Here is an 8,404-nt window from a genome sequence, read left to right as displayed (position 1 = left end):
CGGCGCGGGCGAAGCAATCCACAAGTCTTATAATCCATAATGACTAAAGCCATGACTAGAACCATGACTAGAAGATATTTTTAGTGTTGGGTGGTCGGTGCGCCTCAACATTGAAACAACAGCATCCGATACACCGGAATACACCCCTCCTTTTTCCTCCTTCCACCCCCCCCCACTCGAGCATGGTGATGGCGGGTGCAGCCAGGGGTAGGGGGTCCGGGGGTGAAGGGGAGGATGTTGTCTACTTCACAACCACAAGAGGAGAGCAGAACAGAAATTGGACACAGCTGCGGAGAGCGGGTGTGTGTGTGTGTGGGTTGCGGAGGGGAGGAGTGGCGGTCGGCAGCTGCTGCAGGGAGGGGGGTGGTGGGGACTAAATCTCCGAAGGGGGCTACAACTGGGCGGTGAAGCTGCAGTCGCAATTTGTTGATTGACCTTGGCGGGCAGCAGCACGAGGAGAAAGGGGCAGGAGGAGGAGGAGGGGTGGGGAACTGGAGGCATGGTTTGAACTGGTGTCTGAACTGTTTTCGGTGGTGGTGGTGGTGGTGGTGGTGGTGGCAACGTTAGTGAGACACCTTCGCTGACCGCGGGTATAATGCGAGGTTGGATGAGGAGGTGGAGGTGGAAGAGGTGGCGGTAGATAAAGCGATACACACCATACGTGGCCGGGATACTAGGAATCTATGATGCTGGTGGAGAAGCGGAGGAGGAGTAGAAGGGCAGCAGCATGAACGCCATGGCTGCAGTACGGCATACACTTAAAACACACACACCGATGCAGAACACGCACGCGCGTTGATGAGGGGAAGGGATGTTATGTGTCGAACGTGTGCGAGGTTGGGGCTGTACGATTGTCTGTACTCGACTTGGACGACGACAATGGTGCTGGTGGCTGCAAGTGGGGCTGCACAAAGTGAGCGCGAGCAGGGTCAGAGCCTTCGCTTTAGTTTTCTGTGCGCGTGTGTGTGTGTGTGTGTGTGGAAGGGGGGGGAGGGGAGAAGGGGAAGTGGTTTGAGTGGTGGCTTGAGGGAAAGAGGAGACAAGGGATTGACTAACGGGCGTATGCGTATGAGGTACATATGGTGGTGACAGTGGAGGTGGTGGTGGTAGTGGTGGCGATGGTGGTGATGGTGGTGATTGCGCTCTTTTACTTCGCTCCACAGCGCGCCGCGACACCCGGCCCGGCGTGAGTGTGCCCGAGCCGAGGGTTAACGGAGCCCCCGCTGTGCCGCTGGAGCCGTAGACATAAGCCGTGAGACAGATATTTGTGTCTGTATGTGTGCGGTTGGAATAATGGTGGATGCGTCTGTTGTGTCGGTGAGGTCGAGAGGAAATGGCGGGTTCAGGAAGCGGGGCAAGGATAAGCCGAGGAAGAGGGAGAAGCGTTTGTTGGTGGTGATATGTTTGACGGTCATCTCTATCTTTCCGTCGACAGGCCATCTCAGCTGAAGCCAGCAGAACTAAGGATTATCACGCCACACAGGATTTGCCTGACGGCATTTCCATAAAATGCCGCAATTCACATAGGCGCGCATCAGATTTGCAGGTTTTTGCCACAGTCTCCGCTGTTCCGGTTTTCAACCTCCCTTCGCCCTGTTTTTGTTGTGGACATTCCCACTTAAGGCTGTTTGCAGATTGAGAACCTTTCGCCGCAGGGATCCAACCGTAGCTTGTATATAATGTCTCGTCAATGTACCCAACGCGTGGACTTTCAGTCAGGTCCATGCGGATTGCAGCTTTGCCTTTTACCGTTTCCTTGTACATTTGGACCATCCAGGAAATGTGGGCTGTACAATGCGAACAGGTTCCAAGCTCCTTTTTCCGTACGCAATCAGCCGGCAAACATGAACGCATGAAACGGCGTGGAAGTTGACGTCCACCATTGCCATGTCCTTGAACCGGCCCGATTCCGTCAGCTTCAGGGCCGGCACGGGGGAACGGGTATCAAGCCGTGGGACGACGTCGACCCGGACCTTCGCGAACTGATTCCTGATCGTGAGCGCCTGTTTAAGCTGCGTTGACAGCTGCTAGGCGATAGCTGGAGTAGTCCGCACAAGAAAACGGCCAGGGCGGAAGAAAACGTTCCCGCCAAACTCGTGTACTAGCATCGGCACGATTTCCTGCTCATTCTTCGTCTGGAAGCTGGCAAACTGTTCATTCAACAACTGCCTAAAGGCATCGAGAGTGATTGATTGATCAGACATGGCGGTCTGCCTGCCTGCATGTCACGAACATATAACATCTCATGAGCGTTGCTAATGCGTACCCCACCAAAGGCACCTAAGTCGCCTAAGCCACCTACATTGAAAAAGCGACAAGCTGACTCTCCGGGGCAAGAGCAAGCTTTCCTAACAGCGGCCCAGAAAAGGGACATAGAGGTCATTGAGGCCAGAAAGGCGGCCGGCAGGCAGACCGCCATGTCTGATCAATCAATCACTCTCGATGCCTTTAGGCAGTTGTTGAATGAACAGTTTGCCAGCTTCCAGACGAAGAATGAGCAGGAAATCGTGCCGATGCTAGTACACGAGTTTGGCGGGAACGTTTTCTTCCGCCCTGGCCGTTTTCTTGTGCGGACTACTCCAGCTATCGCCAAGCAGCTGTCAACGCAGCTTAAACAGGCGCTCACGATCAGGAATCAGTTCGCGAAGGTCCGGGTCGACGTCGTCCCACGGCTTGATACCCGTTCCCCCGTGCCGGCCCTGAAGCTGACGGAGTCGGGCCGGTTCAAGGACATGGCAATGGTGGACGTCAACTTCCACGCCGACAGCCGCGGCATCGTCCTGCAGGCTCTCTTGCACCTTCGTCGCAACTCGGGCACTGCAGCGAACAGCTTCGTCATCCAAGATTCCCTCACCGAGAGGGGTCTTGAGCTGAAAACGCAGCGCACCGCCACGTTCCTGCGACTGCGCAACGACGAGAAGCGCGACGTCCGATGGGTCAACGGAGTGGACATCTCCGTGAAGACGGACCAGGGCTGGCGACTATACACGGGCCCATGGCAGCCCGGAAACTCGCAAGGTGGCCACAGCGCGGCGACCGGCGCTAACAGTACGGCTATCGGCCGGCCCGGTGGGAGCGGCGGTGGAAGCAGTGCAGGACGCGGCAGCGGTGGCGGCGGTCGCGGCGGCTGGGCCGGTGGACGTGGGGGCGGGGGCGGTGGCGACCGCAGCGGTGGCAGTCACGGCGGCCGCGGCAACACGAGCGGAGACAGCTCAGGTGACGTGACTATGGGCTAGGAGGTCGACCGGAGGTCTGGACCGCTTCACGTTATCCAATGGAATTTGCATGGCGTAACTGACTGGAAGCTACAGCAACGCGAGCTGCTCCAGCTTGCGCTGCGCTATGACATTGTGGTACTCACGGAAGCACACGGGAAAGCTATGGGCCAATTGGCACGCTTGATACCGGACGGGTCACGGTGTTATCTTGCGGGTAGGTCTACGGAGCGTGGAGGGATCTGTGTCTGGGTTCATCAACGCATTCAGCAGTATGTCACGTATTGCACCTCGTCAGACGCCCCAAGGGGCATGAGCAGTGTGTGGTTGCGGCTCCAGGGAGAGGCGTTGGACCTTGGAGGAAACGGCTTGGTCATAGGCGCTGGGTATGCTGCACCCCTCGGTTCCAAAGCATACACGGCAGGCGGGCGCCGATCGCCAGACGGCGTAACACGCCGCGTTATGGACCGGGTCCGCACGCTGATACGGCGTTACCAGCAGCCAGGTGATGAGATCTTGTTGTTGGGAGATTTGAACTCCAGAGTCGCGGGAATATGCGAACTCCCAGACTCGGAAGGTGATGCGGAGATAGCCTTTTTTACGCAAGCGGAACTAGGGCAGGCTAATCTTTTAAGCGCTATCCCGCCACGCCGGTCTGAGGACAACACGGACAATGCCTTTGGGCGGGCCCTTGTAGGCCTTTGCCAGGACTTGGAGCTTGTTGTGTTGAATGGGCGTGTGAACGGTGATCTGCAAGGGGCGTGCACGTTCTGGAGTCCCGCGGGTCACGGAAGTAGTATGATTGATTTCTTTGTTGCATCTCCAGCTCTCCTCTTCCGTGCGGAGCATCTCTCTGTTATGAATATCCCTGTCGCACAATGTGGGGAGAAAGTAGGCAGTCTCATGAGCGACCACTGCCCGGTCACACTCGAGCTCCGGGTTCTAAGGCACGATTACAGCTCGGCAGGCAGAGGCAGGCCCAGGGCGCGCTTCGATATTCGGCGCAAGGCTCGATACGAGAGCCTGTTCGCAGCGGATGATGCCCCCGCTGTACGGTGCATTGCGGATGCGGTTGGTCATCTTGGTGCGGGTATGGACTCAACCACAGTCGTCGAGATCATTACTAAAGCGTGTTCGGCGGCTCTGGAAAGGGCTTTTGGGGTGTGACGCAACAGGGTTCAAAGGGTTAGAGAGGATGAGGACGCACCGTGGTGGACTGAGGAATGCGCTGCCGCCCGAAGCGACATGCTGCAACACAAGGCACACATGAGAGCACACGGGCTCCTAGCCGATGAGCAGGCTAGGCATGTTTTCACACTGCTGCGCACCCGATACCAAAGGCTCAGGAAGGAGGCAGTCGCTGCACACCGCGTCTCCCATTTCACCTCGTTTTTGGAGGAGTGCAAGGGAAACCCACGTGCGCTCTGGCGCCGGCTCAATCAGGGCGTGCGACCTGAGTGTCCTATCCGCGATGTCAATAACTGGCGTGACTACTTCGATGCGCTGTACAACAATGAGGTCAACGCGTTCAATGCGGTCAGGGCGGACTGCATTATGAACCTTATCAACGGACGTCCCCTTACTATGTTGCGCGGGTGGGCAGGAGATGGGAGCTTAGCCCGGAATCAGAGAGTCGTGGCCGCCGCGGCCCTGAGTGCTCCTTTTACGCTGGCAGAGGTCATAGCGGCACTTAAAATGATGGGCAACCACAAATCCCCGGGGCTCGAACGGGCCCCGGCGGAGTGCTATAAGTATGCCTCCTCGCACTGGATCCAGGACAAGGAGGAGCTAGTTCTCGCACCGTACTTGCTGAGCCTCTTGGAGCATATTAGGTCCACCGGGGACTATCCTAAGCAGTTTGAGACGTCGGTTCTTACACCCATCCATAAAAAGGGCGATGTCCTTGATCCGGGCAACTACCGTGGGCTGGCCGTTGGCGGGGCCCTTTCCAAATTGTATGCGCTCCTGCTTGATCGGCGACTGAAGGCCTGGGGTGAGGGCTGCGGAGCCCGCAGCCCATACCAGGGGGGTTTCCGGCCAAAGCGAGGCACTATTCACAACCTGTTCCTGGTACGCCATCTTACTGATCGATGCCGTCGGGACCTTCCCAACACGCCGGGTCAAGCGCTCTTCGTCTGCCAGATTGACTTCGAAAAGGCTTTTGATCGGGTGAAACGGGAGCTGCTTTGGGCTCGCCTTGAGGAGAGAGGGGTTACAGGGTCAGCGTTGGATGCCCTGAAGCGATGCTATGAGCGGGTGGAAATGAGGGTTAAAGTAAATGGCTGCACGGGAGAAGAAGATTTCATGTCCACGCAGGGGGGGAAGCAGGGCTGCCCACTGAGCCCCACGCTTTTTGGTTTCTTTGTGGAGGGCTTCGCGGATTACGTTGATGCCTTAGATGTCGCGCTCCCCGAGGCCATGGCAGTCCTTGATAGTCCCAACGTAGAAGGACGTCGGGTGCCTCTAGCGCTGTACGCAGACGATCTGAGCCTCTATGCGAAGTCTTTGCGGAGATTAATGAGCTTACTCAGGGCACTGCGGGAATGGTCAGAAGCGTTTGGGCTCACTGTCAACGCACGGAAGTGCGAGCTTCTTTTCTTTCATCCCAGCGACCGAGTAAGAAGGCAGGTGTATGCCCTCAGCTCCCACAATTTAGTCACTATGCGTGGGCTGGAGGAGGGGTTACCAGTGTACAGGCCGATCACGTGGAAGGTGCGAGCGCGCTACCTTGGGCTCGATTTCGGCCCCGACTCACCTTTCGTCTCTTGCACGGATGAGCTTTTCTCGGCGGGTCAACGAGCTATGTTTGCTTTGTGCAATAATTTGCGCCGCCAGGGGCTATTACTGCCCAACGTTGGCATTAAGTGTTTCAATGCACAAGTGCGCTCTGTGTTGTCGTACGGTTCTCAGATGTGGGGTGCGGAGCAGGTGTTGGCGTTGCTAGACAAGGGCTACCCAGCCAATGAAGCCCCGCGCTCTTGCTACTTCGATGTGGCCGTCCGGGATCGGATGGTTAAGCTCCAGATTTGGTTTATGAAGCAGCTGGTGGGGGCTTCCGTACCTCCCCTCCAGCTTTTATTCAGGGAACTAGGGCAGTCGCCGCTGCAGGTACACTGGGCTGAATCGGTCTTTCGTTTTTGGAATAGTTTGGTAGAGGTCACTAGCAACATATACCACAGCGCCTTTCGCCCAGAAATACGGCTGGCTTTAGAAACGGATTTGCAGTACGACGGCTGGGGGTCCAAGGTCATTCGCATCCTCAATTACTTGGGTCACGATTGGGGTGACGAGGCGGCGGCGGGAAGTATTGACGCGAGGGTTAGGCGTTACTGGGCCTGCTTGCTTGATGTCGAGGCGTTGATGGACACTTTTAGGAGTCGCATCAACGATGACTGGGTGAGCGATAGGCTCAACACAGACCCTAGATCCTTCGCCACGGACGGTAGGAAGCCCGGCGTTAAGATGTGTCGTCACAAGCACTGGATGGGTTCGCCCAAGGTATTTGAGGGCTACATGCCCCCCGCGCACCTTCGCACCCTACTTCGTTTTCGGTTGTGCGTCTCTGGTCTGGCGGTTAACAGTGAGAGCTCCAGATCTAGGGAGCAACGGGTGTGCTGTGTGTGCAGTTCCAACGGTGTCGTCGAGGATGAGAGGCACTTTTTGCTGGAGTGCCCTGCGCTTGCCACGGCGCGGCAGGGACTCTGGGACCTCGGTGTCCCCGTCGGCGCGTCTGTTCACGATGTCATGCAAGTGGATGATCAGCGTGGTCTTGCGAAAATTATTTTCGGCATGTTTCGTTTACGACAGGAGAACTTAGCATCTTAGGTGTAGTGCAGCAGAGGTTACTGAGAGGGGAAGTTTGCCGCGAGATGCTAGCAGTCGCTTTTATTAGTGGAGGTGATGCAAATAGACTTTAGTCTCATTTTTTTACGATCTTTCTGTTAGTGCTTTGGTTTTCTAATATCTTCGGTGCAGTCGAAGCGGTTCATGAGCCTTCGGGTTCGTCTGAGCCGTACAAGCTCACTGAACTGAAGCTTGTAACATCCATCCATCCATGAAATAGGGGGGTCCTTGTGAAGCAGCTGCCCGCGTTTCCAAAGCACGTATGGTGTTGGATTGTAAGGTGCCCAAGTACGTTTGCGAGGAAGAGAATGTGGCCAGGCTGGAGAGGAAAGTGCAGTGGCATATTGGAATGTGAGATTAGCGTAAGCGAGTTACAGGGCGTTTGGCGCACGGGCGAATTTACGTGCATACCTTTCACCGTAGCATCAGTCCTCAGTTCACTTCTTGGAACGAACATCAGCATAGGTCCAAGCCCTCTCGCTTGGAGGGATATGCAAACAAACATCCTGATAGGGGTAAACTCGCACGCTACCGAGCATTCAACCGAGCACATGCATGCTTAGTTGAATGGTGAGATGCGACCCCCCCATCATTTCGTGCTCGGCAAGCCTGCCACCGCGCACCGGATATGTTGGCGATGTTACAGAGACGCTGCACCTTGGTTTCTGTGCGCAATGCATACGATGCTCGAACCCGCCGACCAAAACTGCACGTGCCCAACTGAAGACATTCCCGGTGGTTGTGCAGCAGCTCTTGAGGCTGTTGCTGGCTGAAATCCATCCTGAGCTGTTGCAACACGGCTAACGCGGGCACGTCCCTATGCACAGCAAGTAGCTGTTCCAAGCCAACAGCGCCGTCCATGTCACCGACAAGGCTCTAAACGTCTTATCTGTTCTTATGTTTAATTAAGTTGATGTATGTTATACTTTGCGCAACTTTGTAATTTGACTTTACTCTGAACAAGGTGCTGTATACGTTGCACTACCAAAAACGCGACCGTTTGCTTGCACACAACTGCCTCTTCGCCAGACGCTTCCTCTTCCCGCGGCAGTTTCACGAGCCCAGTCTTGCAAGCTACGACGTAGGCTTTCGGTGCTTTCAGTTACTGCAAAGCAGCCACGCAATAGACTAGGCTGCATGCCGCGTGCGACTATGGCCATCGTGCCCACCTGCGCAACGCGCTGGCGCACCTCGTCCTTTTCCGCCAAGAAAATTTATATACACCTGTACAGGAGCATTTTGCGAATCGCACGCGCGCATCCGCGCGTTAAAATTCGCTCCTGACTTTTGGGGCGACATGTACGAACTGTTTATTCGGCACAGTACGACCGGACACATTTGTGCGA

Source organism: Volvox carteri, assembly GCF_000143455.1.
Source record: "Volvox carteri f. nagariensis unplaced genomic scaffold VOLCAscaffold_24, whole genome shotgun sequence".
In the NCBI taxonomy this organism is placed as follows: Eukaryota; Viridiplantae; Chlorophyta; class Chlorophyceae; order Chlamydomonadales; family Volvocaceae; genus Volvox; species Volvox carteri.
The sequence above is the reverse complement of the archived record's forward strand: the minus strand, read 5'-3'. Positions refer to the sequence as shown.